General features: G+C 37.5%; 1 protein-coding gene across 2 annotated transcripts in view; it reads right to left on the minus strand.

The window, feature by feature from the left end:
• Nucleotides 1-22,970, minus strand: part of PTPN12 (protein tyrosine phosphatase non-receptor type 12) — a 96,177-nt gene that overhangs the window by 72,819 nt on the left and 388 nt on the right. Inside the window, exon 1 of one of the 2 annotated variants that reach the window (XM_012747296.3) lies at nt 22,543-22,728. The exons of the other annotated variant lie outside the window; for it this stretch is intronic. The gene's annotated coding sequence lies outside the window, so the exon portion shown is untranslated. Of the gene's footprint in view, nt 1-22,542; nt 22,729-22,970 lie in introns of those variants that run through there. 2 annotated transcript variants of the gene reach the window in all.

Genomic DNA, 22,970 nt, shown 5'->3' on the forward strand with positions numbered 1-22,970 from the left:
CAGACATAGGAAAAAACTTGTGAATTCACCACTATGAGCTTAACAGCTTGCCCATGCTTTGAGACTTTCTGATGAGACTGGTGGTAATATTAACATACATGAGTACTTGATACTATAAATAAAATGCATCAACATTGGGAAATTCTAAGAAAAACTTTGTGAACCAGTATTTTCCCAATAACAAATGTATAACATTTCAAAATCACACACAAGTTAAAAAAACATTATTCAAAATGCAAGAAAGGCCAAAGTTTTTAAAGTAACAAAATAAGAAAAGTCAGTTGATGTTATTTCAGATTCCACATTGCAACTAATCTTTAAGAAACTACTGTGTGTTGAGTTTTGATATAGTATCAAAGGATACAAGCTAATAATACCCTCTGCTTTTCCAACTAAATACCTGTATGATGCTGGATTTTCTTCATATATATTAAGCAATATAAGATAGAGCAACAAGCTGAATGAAGCAGATGAGAATCCAGCTGTCTTCTATTTAGTCAGACACTAAAGGGATTTGCAAAACAGTGCCAAACTCTTCACTAAATTTTTTAGAAAAGCTATTTATAAAAATATTTATATATATAAAGTTGGTTATTTTTAAATGAATAAATATTTCTAAGATTTCTCAGTTTCAATTAATTTTCTGTGCTATCTTAATTAGTCCTTTTTTATTCTAAATTTTAAAATGGGAAAGTTATGGAAGAGTCATTAAATTTAATTTGTATAGGTTGGTCCACATCCCACAAAAGGAAACTACTATAGCTATTTATGAGGAAGTATTCATAAGGAATGTTAGAGTGGTTTTGTGAGTTGGTAAAATGATTTCCAAAATTCCTTTTAGTTCTGAGATTCTACTAATTCAACATACAGGGACTTATACTACTTTCAATGACCTATCTTATCTGTCAATACTTCTACTAGTGATCAACAGAAAATATAAGAAAGCTTAGAAAAAAATAAACTAATTTCAAAGGTGGGAGGTAGAAGAGTATATCTGACATTCTGAACTTACCACTCTGTCTTATGGGCAGGTGGTACAAATTTTGGTTTTGAACTGAACTAACTCTGTTACTTTAAACAAAGCTAATACTTGAAGATGATAATATAGGGCTTTTTTTTTTTTTTTTACATCCTACACAGATCAAATGGCATACACTACATTCAAACAACATGTAATCATTCCCTGAATAAAACACTATTTTCTATACATTACTTGTATTTTCCATATAAAGTCAGAGCATGGGCCCCAGTCAGAGGGCTGTGTTCTTCAAGGTTGTTACTCTACCACATACTTTATTTTCTATCTTTAATTATTAAGATAACAATAATATTTCACTCATAGTCTTTGTGAGGACTATTTGATATAATTAAAGCAAAGTGCTCAGTATAGCATCTAGGACATAAGTGGTCAACAAATATTACTTTAATATTTCCAATACCACTTATGGTAACTCTATTTGCATAAATATATTTATCTCTCTCCTCCTGAACTCCTATCACATCATCATCTCCATGAGTGCAATACTTTGTGTACTTAGTTCACTAATATATTCTCAATACCTAGTAGAATATCTGGCATATAATAGTCATTTAATAAATATTTGTAATAGAATGATAGCAGAACAGTGCAACCACAGTAACTGTTTAGGATTTAAAAAAAAAATTTACTGTCCCAAAAATACTTAACATTAACGGTAATGCTGAGTGTCACTTAACAAATCCAAAAGGTACAGAAATGTCCTGCTTCATATTACAGATGGGGACCTCTAAAAATACTGTTTTTAAGTCTCTTTAAATATACCAGAGGAACTTCAGGGGGTGAGGCAGGGAAAATTAGACAATTTCTTGTGCTTTCTGATAAAAAAAAAAAAAATTGGAGAGGTTAAAGAGAAAAGGGGTAAAGAGGTTAATTATGTAAAACACCTACATACTATATGCTTAACATTAATAAATGTGAACCTTCTCTCCTTTTCTCTCTTCTCAGCAAGTTCTTCCTTATAGTGAATCATAATCTGCTTTCCTCTTTTTGTTATTTTTATTTTATTTTTAAAGATGGAGTCTCAGTCTTGCTCAGGTTGGCCTTGAACTTCTGAGCTCAAGCAGTCCTCCCACCTTGGCCTCCCAGAGTGCTAGGATTACAGGCATGAGCCACTGTGCCTAGCCTGCTTTTCTCTTTTAACCCTTCATCCCATTCTGCCCTCTCTGAAGGTAATAATAAGTTTTCTTTCTCAGTAGAAATAGCAAAAGAAAGAGCATGCATTTGAGGATCAAGCTCCAACTACACTACCTTAGGGACTTCTCTCAGCATGTTTTCTCATTTATAAAATAAAACCAACAGAACTTATCCTTCACAGGGTTAACTGATGAAATTAATGCTGAATGTCAGAATTCAAACTCTAAAATATTACAGGATAAAAATTTGTTTTAGGGTAAAAGAAATTATATAGATACAGTATGAAATAACCTGATATGTAAACTCAGATTATAAAAAAGACCTAGAGATATTAACTACAACAAACTTACTGTGAGCCAAAAGCAAAAACATTTTTAAAAGTCAGAATATCTACTGTTTTCTTCAAAAAATAAGATTCTCTAAGTTTCTGGATGCCACAGTTTGAAGGACAATGAAAAATTAAAAAGTATTTGGCCTATCATATGAAAAATGGCTGAGAGTACTGAAAATGATGTGAGAAAATGCATTAGAAAGCAGATCATCTGGGCCATGCACGGTGGCTCACATCTATAATCCTAGCATTTGGGGAGGCTGAGGCAGGAGGATTGCTTGAAGCCAGGATTTTGAGACCAGCTTGAGCAAGAGTGAGAACCTGTCCCTACAAGAAAAAAAAGAAATAAAGAAAAATTAACTGGGCATGGAGCCCGGCTACTCAGAAGGCTGAGGCAGAAGGATCACTTGAGTCCAGGAGTTTGAGGTTGCAGTGAGCTATGAAGAAACCACTGCACTCTTGCCAGGGCAACAGAGTGAGACCCTATCTCAAAAAAAATAAACAAAAGAAAAGTAAAACAGATAATCTATAACTGCTTCCAAGTGTTTGAAACAATAACCTACTGAACAGGATAGAGGAGAGTAAACTACATTGATATGTACTGACTCTGAACCAGGCACTTTTATATCCTTTTAAAATTAAAGATTCACTGAAAATTTTCTCCCAATTATTAAAACAAATCGTGTTCATTATAGAAAACAGGAAAATGCAAAAAAAAAAAAAAAGTATAAAGAAAAATTATCCAGAAGTCCAACATCAAAAGTGGCCTCATGTGGGCGGGCCTTGGGCCTCAAGTGGGTCTGAGCCTGCAGATGCAGCAGTGCACCTGCCCACCCAGGATGGCCAGCTGGGTATCTGTAATGCTGCTTTCAGCAGCCCTGCAGGACATTGTGCTTCGGCCTGACCAACTGCAACCCCTACCCTCAGCAAAGGTAAAAAGGATGAATGCTTGATTTATAATATTCCTTGTCATTTTACTTTCAAAGCATACTGACTCAGATATTCAGACCTTCTTTGTGGGCAAAGATCATCTGTTTATGTAAGAAGTACTCTAAAGAAACCTCCTAGCTTTCAGAATTTCAAGAAAAATATAGGAAGAGATTGTTAGATTTCTATAGAGAAAAGATTTTTCAGTTGGAAGAATCCCTTAGGCAGACAGAACACCTACAAAGCAAAGCTACATGGGCATCTGTTGCAGCTACTTCACTCGTCCCTGACAGAGGAGAATTGATGGAAGTTGGCCTTATTTCGGCAGCAATGAGAAAAGGAATCACTTGAAACAGATAATGGAGGAACCTGGATTCCAGGATAAGAAGGTGGAAATTTATTTAATAGAGAATGAAGAGCCACTCACAGCTTCGGTGGAAAAACCCTAGTTCCTTGGCAGCTGGTTGGAGCTTGAGTCCCTTCTCCCTGCCCAGCTCACCTCCCTAATACCTGTGTGCTTCCAGACAGGACACAGTCCCTTGTAGGCACAACTACTTCCCTGGAGCCTCACCTGCAAGTCCTCAGAACCTGGATACCTGCTTCTGTCTGTCCTTTGGTGTCCTTGTGTCCTTGTTTTCAAAGACAAAACTCATAGCTTCCAAGTCCAGACAGCTTAATGGGCAGAATTCTCTCCTATCAGGTCAGTTTTCTGGTTTTCCATAGCATCCAGGTAATTGGATGATGACAGGGAATACTCACGACTTACAGGCTAAGTTGATTTACACCTCACTGGGTATTAATTAAGTTGCAAACTGCAGCTGAAGGACCAGAATGCAATAAAATTGAAATTCCAAAGTGAGGTGCTAGCACAGGCACAAGCAAATATTTTCTGTAAAGGGCCAGATAATAAATAATTTGAACTCTGTAGACCAGACAGTCTCCATTGCAGTTGCTCAGCTCTGTCCTTGAATGGCAGAAGCTGTCATAGACAGTGTGGAAGAGACATGGCTGTGTTCCAATAAAACATTAACAACAACAAAAATAATCACAACAAAAGATATTTAAGTTTACTTCTAATATTTTTATATATTATTTATTTGTTCACCAACTGTGTCAAAGGCACTAAAAATAAAATAAGTAAATAAATATAGAGTATATATAATTACAAACTGTGAGAGTAGTACAAAGCTTTTGAATCTGGGCTAGTCTTGTGACTTGCTTTGTCCAGTAATATGCTGCAGAAGTGACACTACGAGGGTTATAGCATATAGGCCTCTAAGAGACCTTGCAATTTCTTGGATCCTTGAGACCACCATACTCTAAAAAGGCCTAGAATGAAAGAACAAGTGGACAGAGGTCTTAGCCATTCTAGCAGAGGGCCCAGACATATAAGTGAGGTCATCATAGAATATTCAAACCCAGGCTAAGCCTCGAGCTGAATGCAGCTGCATAATGCACAAGTTCAGAGCAAAAGGAGCAAAAGAATCCATCCACTGAACCCATAGAATTGTGAGCAAATAATAAATCATTATCATTTTAAGGCACTAAATTTTGAAGTTGTTATACAGTAATAACACTACAGTGTTACAACTTACTAATATCATATATCTGGTTTTATGTTGTATTTACACTTAATATTGTATCACAAACATGACCTCATTTAATCCTCAAAACCCAATAAGTAATCATCACTGGAGAACCATTTAAAGTCAGACTAGATCTTAAGTTATCTTTGTATATACCATAGTGAATTGAAGGTGCTAAGATACTGAATTAAATTGATTCATTGTCACTTCAATCATATATTAGTCAAAAATTTCTCAAGTATTAAAATAACAATCCTGCTACTATCTCCCTTTTAATAGTGCTGCGTGAGTCTTCTTACTTTGCTATTCGAGCAACTATAGCACACTAAAGGAATGTTTTTAAACTGTGTGATCCATAAGTTGGAAGTGAAATTGATTTAGTATGCTGCAATAAACATTTTTTAAAAATGAAAGAGAATAGAAAATATGAGCACACTGCAAGTAGTTAAGGTAAGAACTGTTAGATGAAGCTTTTGTTCCATTATGTGTATTCTAAATCACCAGGTATAATGTATTTCCTAAATAGAGTTAAGTTCAAAAACTTTGAAGTAACACTAGGCTCACTTGCTTGGGTATACCTACCATTGATGATACACGTTGAGTAATTCCTTATCCGAAATGCTTGGAACAAAAGTATTTTGGATTTCAGATTTTTTTCAGATCTTGTAATGTTTGCACATACATAATGAGAGATATCTTGGGGATGGGACCCAAGTCCAAACACAAAACTCATTTATTTTTCCTATACACCTTATATACATAGCCTAAAGGTGATTTTATACAATATTTTTAATAATTTTGTGCATGAAACAAAGTTTTAACTGTGAACCATCACAAGAGGTCAGGTGTGGGATTTTTCTACCTGTGGCGTCATGTCAGTGCTCGAAGAGTTTCAGATTTTGAAGCATTTCATATTTGGGGTTTATGGATTAGGGATGTTCAATCTATATATTCATATAATTAAATACACTACACACAATCTTTATGTCACTATCACCAAAAAGGTCCAAAAGAGACAAAGAGCAAGTTGTTGCCTTTTCCCCTTGACTCTTCCCCTTATTTTACTTCTCACATAATGCCCCCAATCACTCTTCCTTTCTATCATTTATTTAAAATAACATCTGAATTACACTATGTCCTTTATTCATAGTATTACTAATTCCTATATGTTTTAAGAAACTAAGATTGAGAGTAACTTAAATTATTTACTCAATATTACCCAGTTAGTGTAATGGCTAGGTCTCATCCAGATATGACTGTTGTGATCCACATCACTGGAGTGGTCCATTATAATGCTAGATACTTAAATTGCTAAAATTAAACATATCAGAAAGATATGTTACTTCTGGCAGGTCTTTTCTTTCCTGTCTATCTACACATTCCTTTCTTAATCCGTCGTAATTAAGATTCCTGCCCACTAGTATCAAAGACTGCTTTCACTCTTCTATGTACAAAATAATAGTACCAATTTATATATCTAATTCAATCCACATTCTATTTTAAAATAAAATAAAAACTTCTAAACCTTTAATAACTAGAAAATAAATTAAATGGTTTGGTCATTTTGTAACATATTTGAAAGTATTATAGATATTGTGTTAAGAGCTTATAAACAATACAAAAACTGGCATATGATAAAGCAGTGACACAAAAATTAATGTATTGGTTAAATATTCATCCTGTACTTCCAGTTTAGATTAAGTTGCATTTTCCAAAAATATTTTTAAAATAATCTACCAGTCATCACAACAATGTAAGATATGAGAAAATATTAATATTTTATCATCCTTCCAAAAACCTTAAGCAGCATCAAAATAATCTATGTCACTGTAGTCAGTTTTACAATATTAGTAAGATTCTTTAGTATTTCTAAATATTCAAGAATTCAATTTTATTTCCCCTTAGGATCTAAGAGCATGAAAAGGATGAAAGCATGCTGCAGCTGCACCAGTAAGAGCCTCAAGAGATAGGTGAAAAACCAGAGTGATGCTTCAATATCTAGGGAAGAAAGGGCTTTAAAAAAAGAAGATGGTCAACAGTGCTGAATGTTAAGAGGGATCAAGAAAGATAGGTATATATAAAGTATCCACTGGATATGTCCAGGAGGTCTAAGGAATAATGGCAAATGCAATTTCAGCAAAATGACAAAGCTAGAAATTGGTTTACAATGGGTCAAAGAAATGAAAAAGGGGTCAAGGAAATGGAGCCAGCCTATGCCTACCTAACTACGCTTTTAAGAAAGCTCACTTTAAGCATTCATTTTACTATTAATAACAATTCCTTTGAATATTGACTTTCACAAAGAACTATTCTGTTTCTAGCTTTCAAATATTAAAATAGTCACCTCCTTATCTTTCCAAAGAAAAAAGACCAAAACATCTGGTATATTAAAATATTGAAATCACATTTATTTTAATGATTCACCTTCTATCTAAATTATAAAGTAATTTAAAAAATTAAACCTTTTATCTTTGTGCAACATCTAATAACACCAGTGAATTGGTTTAGAGATAAATATTTGAACATGTTCAATTATTTCAGTTGCAAAATCCTATTATTGATAGCCGCCTACCCTACATTTCTCCTTGGCATTTATATAATCTATTTATGTTATTCTAAGTAAAGAATTATAAACTGCTAGGTATAAATTACAGAAGTTTCCTAAATTACACATTACATCCCAATCTATCTCTAATACTGATTTCCAACACACTTTAATGAATCTTAGACACAGCCAATTGACAGAGTATATAGAAAAAGGTGAGTAGAAAAATAGAGAGATGCAAAGGGAGGCACAAAGGCAGGCAGATACACGGACACAGAGACAGGTACACTGATAGCCAGTCAAACACAATACACAATATATAAATTTTAGATGATTCATGAACTAATAGAATTGTAATTAGATTTAATTTTAATAATGCAAAATCTGTGAAGAAAATACATTAGTCTTTCAGATAGTGATATATTTCAGATGTATGTTCAGGGAGTGAATCATAGTGACTAGATACAATATTCTGATAAAATTGACCTTTAGAGCAGTATTTCCTTACAAGAAGGTTCGTATTTCGGCCGGGCGTGGTGGCTCATGCCTATAATCCTAGCACTCTGGGAGGCCGAGATGGGCTGATCATTTGAGCTCAGGAGTTGGAGATCAGCCTGAGCAAGAGCAAGATCCCATCTCTACTAAAAAAACAGAAAGGAATTAGTTGGACAAGTAAAAAAAAAATATATATATATATATAAAAACTTAGCCAGGCATTGTGGCACATGCCTGTAGTCCCAGCTACTCAGGATTGCCTGAGCCCAGGAGTTTGAGGTTGTAGTGAGCCAGGCTGACGCCATGGCACTGTAGCCCAGGCAACAGAGTGAGACTGTCTCAAAAAAAAAAAAAAAAAAGAAGAAGGTTCCATATTTTAACAATGAAAAACTATAATTTAAATCTTAAGTACTATAAATATATAACTTAAGGATAATCTTAATTTTACACTTGTCACACAGAAACCTTAATATTTTGCCTATTGTATAGTGTATATTGTAAATGTGAAATAACGCCAACAAAATGTTCTCCCAAGTCACAAGGACTCTTTTGACTTCGTTTTTCTTCTCTGTAAGAAGGTGGTGGAGTTCACACAGGACTAAAACCTTAAAATGGTAATTTTTTATTTCAATTTTGCTTCAAGGATTCTGTACTAGATACTCTTTAGGCTACCTGCCTAGTTAGCAAACCATCCCTTCCTTTCTCTAAGAAAATTTTCTTCCATATAAATATGAATAAGTGAGATATTCCTCAGTCCTCTGGTGCTTAATCAGTAGTGCTGAATAGCCCTTCCTTCTGGAAACCTTCTGTTCTCTTGGTTTCCACTCTTCTGGTTTTCCTCCTACCATTAATGTAGTCTTTTATCAGTTTCCTTTTTGGGTTTCTATTTTTCTTTTTTTTAATTTTTTTTTTTTGTTTTTTGAGACAGAGTCTCACTCTGTTGCCTGGGCTACAGATGCCTTGCCATGGCATCAGCCTAGCTCACAGCAACCTCAAACTCCTAGGCTCAAGCAATCCTTTTGCCTCAGCCTCCCGAGTAGCTGGGACTACAGGCACGCACCACCATGCCTGGCTAATTTTTTAAAATATATTTTTAGTTTAATTTATTTTTAGTTTCTTTCTATTTTTAGTAGAGATGGGGTCTTGCCCTTGCTCAGGCTGGTGTTGAACTCCCGACCTTGAGCGATCCACCCGCTTCGGCCTCCCAGAGCGCTAGGATTACAGGCATGAGCCACCGCACTTGGCCGGGTTTCTATTTTTCTACCAGCTTTTACATGTTGCCATTCCTCAGGAACTTTTGGATCTTCTTCTTACTCTGCATGAGGCCCTAGGTGATTTTTTTCTACTCCAATAACTTTGGAGTATAACTTTGTAGCAGAACTATATGTTGATGCCTCTCAAATCTATGTTTCCAACCTGTATCTCTGGCTTGAGCTCCAGATTCATATATACAACTGTCTACTAGCCATCTTCACTTGGTTGCCTAAGAAATAAAGCCACAAGTGAATCCCCCATTTTCTAAACATACTTATGGTCTAGTTGTTTCAATTACAAATGTGTGAGTCATCTTTACTATCCAGTCAAGAACTAGTTCCTGCAGATTTTACCTCCCAAATATTTCCTGAATATATCCACTTCTCTTCAACTCCACTGTCAAGGAAAGCTTTCTCATTTGCTCAGGTGGCTGCAATAGTCTTATAACCAGTCTCCTCCTCTCCAGTTTTGCTTCTCCCAAATCCATCTCCCACACTGCAGTCTTAGGATCAGATTTACTCTCAGATCACACTAACAGCCCTAATTAAGATCCTTCAAATGTCTTCTCGTCACCTTAACATATTTCACAAGGCCCTTATAACATTCTTACTCCCCCAGCTAACTCCTGCTGTGTAGCGAAATACTACTGTCCAGTTATTCCATTTCTCAAATGTGCCACTCTTATCTCAGAAGCTTTGCTGCTAATACTCTGTCTTTCCCTCATCTCATATTCAGTAAAAAAATAAAAAATAAATAAATATGAATAAGCTTACTACTTTGGTCAACTCCACATTTTTATAATATATAACACCCATCTCATTGGTAAGTTTTTTTCAGGAAAATGAAAATGAGATGTAGCAATTCTAGTCCTTCTGAGCTCTTTCCCTAGACTGAGCTAAAAGTGGATGAGATAGGTTAGATTACCATAAGGGATGCCTTTATTTGGGACATGCAGCCCCAAAGCAGCAAAGAGAAGTATCCAAGCTGCCCCAGAGAGACACAGAAAACTGATAAACATGAGAACCATCGAAAGACACAGAGGCTGGCACAGAGAAAACAACAGAGTCACCTAGGTTACAGATGGCTCTCCATTTCTTGGTTCCTATCCTTCAAGCAGCTCAAGGACAGTATTCTGTTGCAATAAATTATTTTTTCACTTAGGCTAGTTTTGAAGTAGCCCACAGCCAAAAATCTATAGTGACAGAAAAGTTTTTGTGATTTTCAGGATATTTATACTCCACTTTTAAACTTTTTTTTTACTTTATTTTTTTCCCCTAACTAGTAAGAATATAAATGTTGGCCTAGGCATGACATAGAAAAATTGTCTGCTATCATGACTTGGGTCAAACCGAGCTCTGCTACCTTTCTAACTACATCACCTGTAACAAGCTCCTTAATTTTTAAACAGCTTTAAAGTTTTTCCTAACACTAAAGAGTCTGACTTCAGGAGTAAAACCATCATACACAATGGGGGAGAGAATGTGTCCAGAAAAGCTATTTTCCACATTTTTGTAGCATTCCCTTCCTTTATCATTTGGTTCTAGTTGCAAATGTGTAGTCTCAAAACCTCTTCAGAGTCATCTTATGGAAAACACATTTGGCGAGGAATACACCGTAAGAAAGAGACCCATCATTACAAATAAGGTGCCTGTGTCCTAAAGACTTATACTTAACGTAATTTTTTACAGGGCACTTTTAACAGATCTGACAAAAGGCAATGAAAAACACTGTCTAGTCTTGTAAGATCCATATAAACAGACAGTACTACTTTATATATCTGAGATAAAGTATTAATAAAATTACCAGATTTAAGAACACAGACCATGTAGCTAGAACTTGATTTTTAAAAGGTACTGTTGTAAGATTAAACAACTATGCCAAAATAATGGAACATTAAAATTCTTCTCACCAAAACACCCAGGAATACAGAGGCCAATTTCATATTCATCTCAAACTTAGCATTTAAACTGATCTCCCTTTGGAAATCCCAATATCTGAGTATGAGCTTCGCTTACTTTATATACAGCTACCCAGTTCCTCTCATCTAAAACCCACAGTTCTTATCTCCATGTCTTTAAAAGTGTTCCTTTTTCCCTACATTTAAAATGTCTTTTATTCACCTAGTCCACCTGACAAATTCTTCCTTCAAAGACTAGCTTAAATGTGGCCTCTTTGTAGAAACTGTCCATGATCTATTCAGGCAGATGTAGGCTCTCCTGCCTCTCTAGTTTAAATCCCGAATACACTTCCACTGGAGCAATATGACATCTTATCATTGAATACCCTCTATATACTATGTTAGGAGCTTTACATACATGTTATCTTGTTCTTTCTAGGTAGGTATTATATGCTCAGTTTCTCTGGATAACTTCCTCATGATCATAGCAGGATCAGGATAAAAATTAATGTCTGTATGGCTCCCAAGCTCATTGCCTTCCTACTAGTCTAGAGCTTCTAAAGTTTTGGGGACCCAAACTCCTTGAGAATCTAAGAGCTAGGAACCTTCTTTCCCCCAAAATGAGCTTACACACAAAACATTATATATAATTTGAAAGCGTCCACAGATACCTTGAAGCCCATCTACTGTCCCGGGGAAAAGTCTCTAGTCTATTGCTTCTTACAAGTCTGTTCAGTTAGGAAACTTCGTGAAGCAAATGACTGCCGTATTTTCAACTGCCAACTCTAAACATAGTGCCTAGGGAATGGTGGGCAAATATCTTCTGTATGAATGGATAGATGTTAGAGACTAAGGATGGATGACAGGGAAAAAATCTTTGCATTCCTTCAGAGCCTACCAAGGTAGGTTACTCAAATGTTATTAAATAGCTTTTTATATGCAGATTACATCTAAAAGAGAGTTATTACACGAAATGTATTAACATACATCCTAAAGCCTCTGAGATTAATATGATCCTCAGTCCACATTCTCCAGGAAAAACTTCTAGAGAGCAACTACTGTTTGTTTCTTACATCTGCCATAAACCACCCACAGACCCTATAATGTTATACAAACAGAAACAAGGTTTTTGTGTGATTTCAGAGGGAAAGAGATCATTGTCAAGGCCTGACTGCATGAATCTAAAAAATGTAAATACTTCAGGAAATACGAAATGCTAGGAGAGAAGTTCAATTCACATTTGGAAGAGACTAGTGGTTTAGAACAATTTGCCTATCATCTGATTTACCTTAGCAATTTTTCAACTCAAATCTAATTAAAGGCTTTTTATTCCTATGGCACTGAAAATTAAATTTTACAATAAACAGACAGTACTACTTTATATATCTGAGATAAAGTATTAATAAAATTACCAGATTTAAGAACACAGACCATGTAGCTAGAACTTGATTTTTAAAAGGTACTGTTGTAAGATTAAACAACTATGCCAAAATAATGGAACATTAAAATTCTTAGGCATTTAAAATTTCCAATAATTGTAATGTTCATCAAAGGATAAGTGCTTAAGAAAAACTGAGCTACAATTCTAAGAAACGACAGCGAGATAGCACCACTTGTACAATCCTGGATTAAGCTTAAGCCCATTATCCAAAGTGAGGTGGCACAAGTTCAGGAAAATGGGCTCCACATGTACTTGCCATCAAATTGGTACTGACTGATTAACACTCAAATGGTGGTAGTGTTCACCAGGGATTGGGGGGTGAGGGAGGGTAGACACACATCTTAGAGATGTGGTGAGGATTGTGGAGGGGAGGGGCATACCTCTAACCCTTCTTAGGGAGAGGCAAAGATATAAAATGTAACCTAAATGTAAAAAAAAAAAAAAATTTTATGGGTGGCGGGCAGGTGGGGGGGGAGGGGATGAGTGTATACCTACATAATGAGTGCAATGCACACCACCTGGAAGATGGACACGCTTGAAGCTATGACTGGGGTGGAGGGTGGCAAGGGCAATATATGTAACCTTAACTATATTTGTACCCCCATAATATGATGAAATAAAAAGAATTTTTTAAAAAAAGGAAAAGAAAAACTGAGCTAAAATATTTATCCTAGAAAGTGAGAATGAATTGCATTTTTGCTTCTAAGTTCTAGGTGAAAGTGGTGAAGTCATTCTAAATGTTTAGCTTTCTGATCTTCAAAGTATTGGTCTATAAAAGAAATGTTTCTCAGAAAGGGAAAGAGTATGTTCAATGGTACCTCCACAGACAAGCAAGATTTCATTCATCTAGTGGGTATGCTCAAGGATGATGAATAGCTTCTTCCAGAGGGAAGAGGATACATACTACAGAATATAGGAGTTTAATACTGGAAAGGTAATGTGGGACTGTCAAGAAGGCTCTGGAATGACAAGCTAAGAAGTACAGACTTTATCCTATAGGCCTGTGATTCTCAAGAAGGGGCAGTTACAAAACTGGAGGAAGGGAGAAGGGAAAACCAGGGAATCAAAACTGGGAAGAGAAACAGATATGTAATTACAGTTTGAAGAAAAGCAGAGCTTGGATCTGATGCTTTGAGCTGGCTTAGGCATTTAAAACTTCCAATAATTTTAATGTTCATCAAAGAAAGCCATGAGTTTTTTTAACTTATATTTTTTGATAATGAAAATGAAATCATGTTTCTGATGTGGTCCCATATATAAGTATTAAAGAAAAAATACAACTAAGAAGTAAGATGGACACTCAATCCACATCTCCTGATTCAACAACCAGTATAGTTTCCATTAGCCTACAGATACCAGCCCTTGAAAGTGGTATTTTAGGAAAGTGAGTATGATATGGAATGGACTGGATGAGGCAAGACACTAGAGGCAAGGAGAGAACAACTATCACTTCCCAAATACCCACAAGTTCACTATTGTCCAACAGATACCAGTAATGTGGTATCTAGATTTTAATGATTAAATCCAAAGCCAAAAGTTTAAAATTAGACATTTTATTAAAAATAACACTTTAAGATAGACTGGGCAAGGTGGCTCACGCCTGTAATCCTAGCACTATGGGAGGATGAGGCAGGCAGATTGAGCTCAGGAGTTCGAGACCAGCCTGAGCAAGAGCGAGACCCTGTCGCTACTAAAAATAGAAAGAAATCAATTGACCAACTAAAAATATATACCAAAAAAAAAAAATTAGCCGGGCATGGTGGTGCATGCCTCTAGTCCCAGCTATTCTAGAGGCTGAGGCAGTAGGATCACTTGAGCCCAGGAGTTTGAGGTTGCTGTTAGCTAGGTTGACGCCACAGCATTCTAGTCCAGGCAACAGAGTGAGACTCCGACTCAAAATAATAATAATACTGTAAGATAATGTCAACAAAATATGATTCATGAGGCGTGGGATGTACAAGTAGAGAAGTTACCTTAAGTTGTCCTAAATCCTATGTACACCAAGCAAGTGTCCAGAAACATATATGTATATATTAGTACTATTTTTCAAATTTATGCAGAAATAACTCACTATAGATACAGAGAAGTGTTTATCATACGAACAAAAAAATTAAACCTAAGTGTTAATATGTTACTTTCAGTTACATCCTTTCAAAACCTTTTTTCCAAACTAAATGTCACATATTGGAAGAAAAAAAAGCTAACAATACTCTAAAAGTAAACATAGTGAAACATTCTTCAGAATTACCACAAGGTGAGTTGTTAGTTTATTTACTGTCTCAGTGAGCCATGTCTGCAGAGTTACTTAAAATTCACTTCCACTTTTGAAATTGCAATTAATAAAATCATATTTATTTAAAAGGTCTGCATTCAGCCTAGCTCTTTACCTTGGATTTTCTTTTTCCATGAATACTGAAAATACAGCTATAGTTGTGTGAGCACATCTGTGTGTAGGAGGGGGAAAAGCGGTTCTCATGCTAGTTTAAGAGACAAGCCCTTGGACCATTTGAAGAATTCACCTAAAGAATAAATCTCTGTCTTACGGCATTAAGTTCACCTACAATTTCTGCTCAAGCAATGGACATTAGCGCCTATTAAATGCCAGGCACTATTTAAGCAATGAGGATACAGAGATAATTAAGTCCCAGGCTCTAGCCTTTGAGGCTTTCAGTCTGGGTTATACAGAAATGTAAATGTTTATGAAGCTAATGAAATGACTGCTATAGACACAGAGAAGTATTTATCACATGAACAAAAAAATTAAATCTATCTAAGTGTTAATCTCTTACTTTCGGTTTCATCCTTTCAAAACCTTTTTTCCAAACTAAATGTCAAATATCAGAGGGAAAAAAGCTAACAATATACTAAAAGCAAATATAGTAAAGCATTCTTTTTCTTTTTCTTTTTTTTTTTTTTTTGAGACCAAATCTTGCTTTGTTGCCCAGGCTACAGTGAGTGCCGTGGCATCAGCCTAACTCACAGCAACCTCAAACTCCTGGGCTCAAGCAATCCTTCTGCCTCAGCCTCGAGAGTAGCTGGGACTACAGGCATGCACCACCATGCCTGGCTAATTTTTTCTATGTATATTAGTTGGCCAATTAATTTCTTTCTATTTATAATAGAGACGGGATCTCGCTCTTGCTCAGGCTGTTTTCGAACTCCTGATCTCAAGCAATTCACCCGCCTCAGCCTCCCAGAGTGCTAAGGATTACAGGCGTGAGCCACTGCGCCTGGGCAGTAAAGCATTCTTGAGAATTATGATGGGGTAAATTTTTAGTTTACTGTCTCAGTAAGCCATGTCTGAAGAGTTACTTAAAAGTCACTTCTACTTGTGAAGTTAGTTAAAATATAAATGTTTGCCTAAACACCCATTAAAGGATGGATAAGAAAAGCATTACTAAACCAGTGTCATTAGGAAAGCACTAAGATTAGCTCAAATGCAAAGGCTGGAAAATACTTCCTATCACTCTAGCTTTGAAAGACAAGTTAAACATACAAAAACCTACAAGCCAGCCATAACCACTTGACATCTTCTAGGATACCCATCGTCAAAAAGACAGATAACAATAAGTATTGGTGAGGATGTAGAGAAACTAGAACCCTCGTATACTCCTAATGAGAATGCAAAATGGGCAGCAGCACTGTATAACAGTCTGGCAATTCCTCAAAATGTTAACAGTTATTATATGACCCAGCAAGTCTACTCTTAGGTATACACCCAAGAAAAGCGAAAACATATGTCCACACAAAAACCTGTACACAAATGTTTGCAGTAGCATTATTCATATTAGCCTTATTGGAAATAACTCAAATACCCAACAGATGACTGGATAAACAAAATGTGATATCCATACAGTTGAATATGATTCAGCCATAAAAAGGAAAAAGTACTATTAATCCATGCTACAACATGGATGAACCTTGAAAACATTGTGGTAATGGGAGTCAGTCACAAAACACCAAATATTGTATGGTTCTATTTATACAAAATGTTCAGAATAGGTAAATCTATAGAGACAGAACTTGGATCAGTGGTTGCCTCGCGCTGGTGGGAAGGGGGAGGAATAACTGCTAATGGGTATAAGGTTTCTTTTTGGGTGATGAAAATGTTCTAAAATTGATTGCGGTGAAGGTTGTATAACTTCGAAATATACTATAAAAAACTGAATACTTTAAATGAATGAATTTTATGTTAGGTAATACCTCAATAAAGCTGTTATTAATTTTTTTTAAAAAATCTATAAACCACAATACTGAATAGTTACACAAATAATGAAAATTTACTTACTTAGACTCTACAGCATAAAATCTTTGCAGGCTTTCAATCTTCCCTTTCTGTTTTCAAAAATAAACTTCTAATCAAAGACTTCAGAGGTCTTAATTAACAAAAAGGCAATGCTCTTGTTATCTGTTTTTTAAAATTATACTTACACAACAATCATTTCACACATAGATAAGAATAACATGAAAGATATTCTCTATTTCTCATTTCTTTTTTTAAAAAGGCAGTGGGAGGGGAGCTCCTCTTCAACCTGTATCTTCCTCTAGTTTCTACCATCTACTTTCAAAATGTTAAAATAAACAGAAGGAAACTATACCCACATTCTACCTATTTTTTTCTCAACCCACTATAGTCTGGCTTCTTCCCATACCCCAATCCAAATTGCTTTATTCTAGTCACCAAAGTACTCCTACTTACCAAACGAATGAGTACTTTCTCAACTTCACCTTACTGGTCCTCCCAGCATTATTTGACTCTGGTAATAACTTCTTTCTTGAAACTCTCCCAGGCTTTTCTGATATCTCTGGTTCTCCTTGCTACCCTTTTACCACACATTCTCAGGAACAATCACTAGTACTTTCTTCTTTTGGCTGCTCTTTTAATGCTGACACTCTTCAACCTAAAGCTGGTCACTCTATATGCTCGTCACAATAAGCTCATTTATTCCCATGCTTCAACTATCTCCTACATGCTTATATGATGATGCCTAAATCTTTTAACTCCATCCTGTCACCAACCTTCAGCTTCTTGAACTTTACATTTCTACTGGATGTCTCATAGTCTCCTGTCTCATTTCTACTGGATGTCTCACCTGGGTTTTAGTATGTCCAAAACTAAATTCATCCTCTTCTCCCCTGGAACTTCTTCTCACAAACTTGTTTGGTCTTCCTCTACTTATTTCTCCAAATGGTACCTTCTAGCTTGGATGATAGTTTACCAAGCTAAAATTCTTAGAAGTCACATTACTATACTTTTTTCTCCTTTACTACCCACATCTACTGAATCATTGAGACTCTTAATCCTCATCAGATCCATTGTATACTCTCTATTCCTTCTGTCTTAGTTCACTTTAGGCTCTCAATATCTCACTTCTTATATTTCAGTAGCTTCTCAAATTCCATCCTTCACACTGCCATGAGAATCAACTTTCTGAAACATAAATGACTATACATAAAATGACTGTTTACCTTCTTTTAAAAAATTATTAATTATTTTTTATAGAAACAGGGTCTTGCTTTGTTGCTGGTCTTGAACTCCCAGCCTCAAGTGATCCTCCTGCCTCCACCTCCCAAAATGCCGGGATTACAAACATGAGGCACTGTACCCAGCCTGTTTACCTTTCTTTAAACATTCAGGAGCTCTCCAGAGACCCTGAGTAGTGACTCAACTTTTCTACCAGAACCTTTCACAATCAATCTCAAAAAACAAGTGGAAGGGAGGTGGGGGCAGACACTGCTTTAGTGTTAGGCTAGCATGTACACTTTCTTAATTCCTCCTTACTTTCCCTGTGACTCTAAGAGTTGCAGTGCAGAACCATCCAGAACCTTCGCAATCTGACCACTACCTTTCCCAGCATCACCTTTAGCCTTTACCTTATATTAGCTCACTGGTTTTCAAAGTATGGTTGAGGAACTCCTCACTCCCCACCTCAAGACCATTTCAGGAAATCTGTGGGAGTAAAACCTAGGTCTGTCAGACATGAATGTGCACCAACCTACTTTCTACATTTACTTGTCATGATCATAGTCTTGTCATTTTGTAAAGACTAAAAGTTGAGATAGGTGAGATTAAGTTCTAGATCTGCCACAAACTGGATGTTTCTTAATTTATTAGCAAAATTAGCATATTTTCAGCTGGGCTTGGTGGCTCACGCCTGTAATCCTAGCTCTCTGGGAGGCCGAGGCGGGCCGAGTTCGAAAGCAACCTAAGAGCGAGACACCGTCTCTAATATAATTAGAAAGAAATTAATTGGCTAACTAATATATGTAGAAAAAATTAGCCGGGCATGTTGGCGCATGCCTGTAGTCCCAGCTACTCGAGAGGCTGAGGCAGAAGGATTGCTTGAGCCCAGGAGTTTGAGGTTGCTATGAGCCAGGCTGATGTCACAGCACTCACTCTAGCCTGGGCAACAAAGTGAGTCTCTGCCTCACACACACACAAAAAAATTAGCATGTTTTCAACATGGAACTGGGGGTAATAGTTTTACACAATCTTTAAGAGGATGGGGGCACAATAGGCCAAAGCCAGGGATAAACAACTCATAGAATAAATAGTTAATGACAGGTGGAAAAATTTCTATCCTCAATAGTAATCAAGAAATTCAAATTAAAACAAGATAGCAGCTGGGCACTGTTGCTCACACCTGTAATCCCAGCACTTTGGACCGCTGAGACAGGAGGATCACTTAAGGCCAGGAATTTGAGACCAGCCTGGGCAACATAGTGAGACCCTGTCCCTAAAAAAAAAAAACTTAGCTGGGTGTTGTGGCATGCACCTATAGTCCCAGCTACTTGGGAGGCTGAGACAGGAGGATTGCTTGAGCCCAGGAGTTTAAGGCTGCAGTGAGCTATGATCATCCCACTGTACTCTAGCCTGTGCAAAAGAGTAAGACCCCATCTCTAAAAAAGTAAATAAATAAATAAAAATTAAAAATAAAACAAGACAACATTTTTAATCATCAAATAAAGATCAAGATAATTGTGATACGAATACTCATATATTATTGACAGTTGTATAAACTGACACAACTTTTTCAAAGTTATTTATGAACATATATTAAACGTTTATATCCTCTTACCTAGTATTACTGGAAAGATATATTATGCAATAATGAAAACTATATAAGTTTTAGCATAAGTGTCAATCATAGGATTATTATAGATAATAATAGAAAATAGAATGGACTAAACATTCAACTATAAGAAAATGGAGTTAAAATACAAACTAGTCACCAGATAAAATATTACACAGCTACTTAAAATTATTTATACAAAGCACTTATAATAATGAAAAACACTTATAAAAATGGTAGGTTAAAAAAATCCATGAATTACAAAATGATATGTAATGATATATATAGTTATGGCACACAGAAGTATTGAAAACACGAACACAGGTAACCTCTGGATGATAGGACTTGAAGACATCTGGATAGAATGGAAACAGCACCATGCTTTGAGTCGGATGATAGTTTGAATGCTCACTCCAACTTTCCTAAGTATAAGGCATTATTAACTATTAGTCTATAATTTCCAAATCTGGAATAAACATTACTTTATAATGGAACAGGGTTACAACAGCTACATTATTTCTAATGCTCACTTCTAAAATGTTAAGACTTAAATGCATTTTTTTTTTTTTTTTTAGAGACAGAGTCTCATTTTGTCACCCAGGCTAGAGTGAGTGCCGTGGCGTCTGCCTAGCTCACAGCAACCTCAATCTCCTGGGCTCAAGCAATCCTGCTGCCTCAGCCTCCCAAGTAGCTGGGACTACAGGCATGTGCCTCCATGCCCGGCTAATTTTTTCTATATGTATTAGTTGGCCAATTAATTTCTTTCTAGTTATAGTAGAGACGGGGTCTCACTCTTGCTCGGGCTGGTTTCGAACTCCTGACCTTGAGCGATCCACCCACCTCGGCCTCCCAGAGAGCTAGGATTACAGGCGTGAGCCACCCGCCCGGCTTAAATGCATTTTTAATCTACATCAGAATTTAAGAATAATAGAACAGTTAGAATCTATCCACTGATCTTTTTTTCCTTTTCCAGCCCAGAGGGACATAGCTCCTCTCCAGCCTTCCAGTCAAGGGAAAAAGCTGAACCAACTACTGGCAAGCCTTAATTATAGCTATTGCTTATCAAGTCAGGAAATAAAAAAAGCAAGCACTATAAAAGAATAGCCTTAGTCATCAAATCTCCAGTGTAGAATCACCTAGATATACCTAGGTATTACAGAAGAAAAAGGAAACTGCTTTAGTCCTTGAGAAATGAAATCTCCAATAGGAATCCCTGACTCATCCCCAAAGCACGAACCCTGAGGCTACTTCCCCCATGCTGGAGTTCAGAGACTGGGCACCTGCCCTGATGGCCTCCATCACCAAACAATGCTCCATGCTGACAGGATATACTAGGGGATAACAAGATGACTAGCATGCAAACAAGAAATGGCCAGGGACCATACTACCTCTTCTTCCATAACCAAAATAAGACCATAAACGACTAATTTTACACATCTTAAATACTCAAACATTTTCTTTTGCTAGAAGGTAGTAAAAACGGGACTCTATCCAATTATTGTAAGTGACACTATTCAAAAAATACCAATATAATTAAAATTCTCAATAGTGAGAAGGGGAAATGTCCTCTCCTTTGACCCTTTCAAATCAAAAAGTGGTTTTTCAAAAATACACAGACTAAATAAACGAGAATGTTTAAAAATAAGGAATAGATTTATTTAACCTATATTTTCCAGTCTTCAAAGGATACTAACAAAACTTTACTCTTATTGTCTATTATTGATCTGGGAAGCAGGAATCATACAGCTCAATAAAAATACTATTACAATATTGTGTAAGACCTTTATAAGCCGTCAAAAATCTTAACGCTAAAGCTTTACTAGACCGAAGTCTCTTTAAAATGTGAAAAAGTACTTCAGTACTAAGTCATTTCACCTGCATCTTGAAAACGACTGTACTTTGAAATAAAAACTACCCTGTTTGCTGCTCGTTCGTTTTATCGATATTAACTCAGTATCCTATTCATAATCAAATCTCAGAGTTAAGTGATTATTCTTGGAGGTGTACTTTGCCTACGATCAAATTGTTCCCTAGCTGATCTCTCATTTCCAACCCCCACCAAGGCTAAGGAGCAACCACTTCCCAAAGTCCCACTTCCTTTTCCATTCCCCAGACCTCCAGGGTTTCCAACGCCCCAGTCTTGCGCAATATCCGTAGGAGCAGCAGCCGCAACCACCGCCTCCTAAGCCGGGAAACAACCCTAGAGGGAACATTGTCCAGCAGAAAAATAAAAGGGGCGGGGGGGGGGGTGTAAAGTAGGAAGTCGACTTCTGGTCCCACGCCTTGAATCTGACCCCTTCAAAGAGATGTATCTAGAGCAATTTCACGAACGAGACTTTTTAACCCTCCCCTCCCCTCAAGCCTGCCTGCACAAGCAGAGGGCAGAAAGGAGAGGGGGGCAGCCGGGAAGGTTATCTCCTAGTTCAGGGCTTCGGCTCGTATCGTCGCCTCCGCCCCACCAGGACTATTGTTCCCAAGTTCCCCACCCCCACCCCGGATAGGAAGTAATAGTCACATCCCCTCCGCTTTGGCTACATCCCCCAGAGAGAGTCCGAAGTAGATTTCCTTTAGGATAACCCCCCACCCACATTTGCCCCCTCAACCTCAAGTCACGATGACCCCAAGACCCCCACAAACCTGAGTCTCAGCAGAGAAGAGACGGGACAGGGGTACACGGAAATTAGGTAAACAGAGATTCCTTATGGACAATCCTTTCCCAAGTGTTGGAAATAATAATTACGAACCCAGAAACGGCCGAAGTCCTACCCTGCCCACTTTGAGACTAGCTTGAGCAAAGAGACCCCACGAGTTAACGCCAACCTCAATACCGCCGTTGCTCCGTCAGCCGCGATCTGTTTGCCCCCCTGGTCGCAGCTAGACACACTGCCTCGACCCTCCCGGGAGGAGCAGACTGGGCGGGGAGATATGGAAAGGCGAGTCCCCGGCCTGCACCTCACTCGCCTCCGGCTCCCGGCCCGAGAAACAATAGGTGGTCGCAGGCGGCGGTGCCGGGTACGGGCTCGGCCCAGCGGCCGCTCCCTTCGCGCCCCGGGCGCCCGCAGCGGGGTCGCGAACACGGGAGAAGAATAGAGGCCGAGGGACAGAGGCGGTCTCACTTCCCGTCAGCCTCCGAGACCACTCGGCCCTCGGGGTTGGTGCGCGCCCCCTCCGCCCCTCTCCTCACAGCCGCACACAAAGCACTGGCTGCCCGGGCCGGCCGGGAGAGGCGGCGGTGGGCTCCGGCGCCG

The sequence above is a fragment of the Microcebus murinus genome, chromosome 9 (genome assembly GCF_040939455.1).
Source record: "Microcebus murinus isolate Inina chromosome 9, M.murinus_Inina_mat1.0, whole genome shotgun sequence".
NCBI classification, from domain to species: domain Eukaryota; kingdom Metazoa; phylum Chordata; class Mammalia; order Primates; family Cheirogaleidae; genus Microcebus; species Microcebus murinus.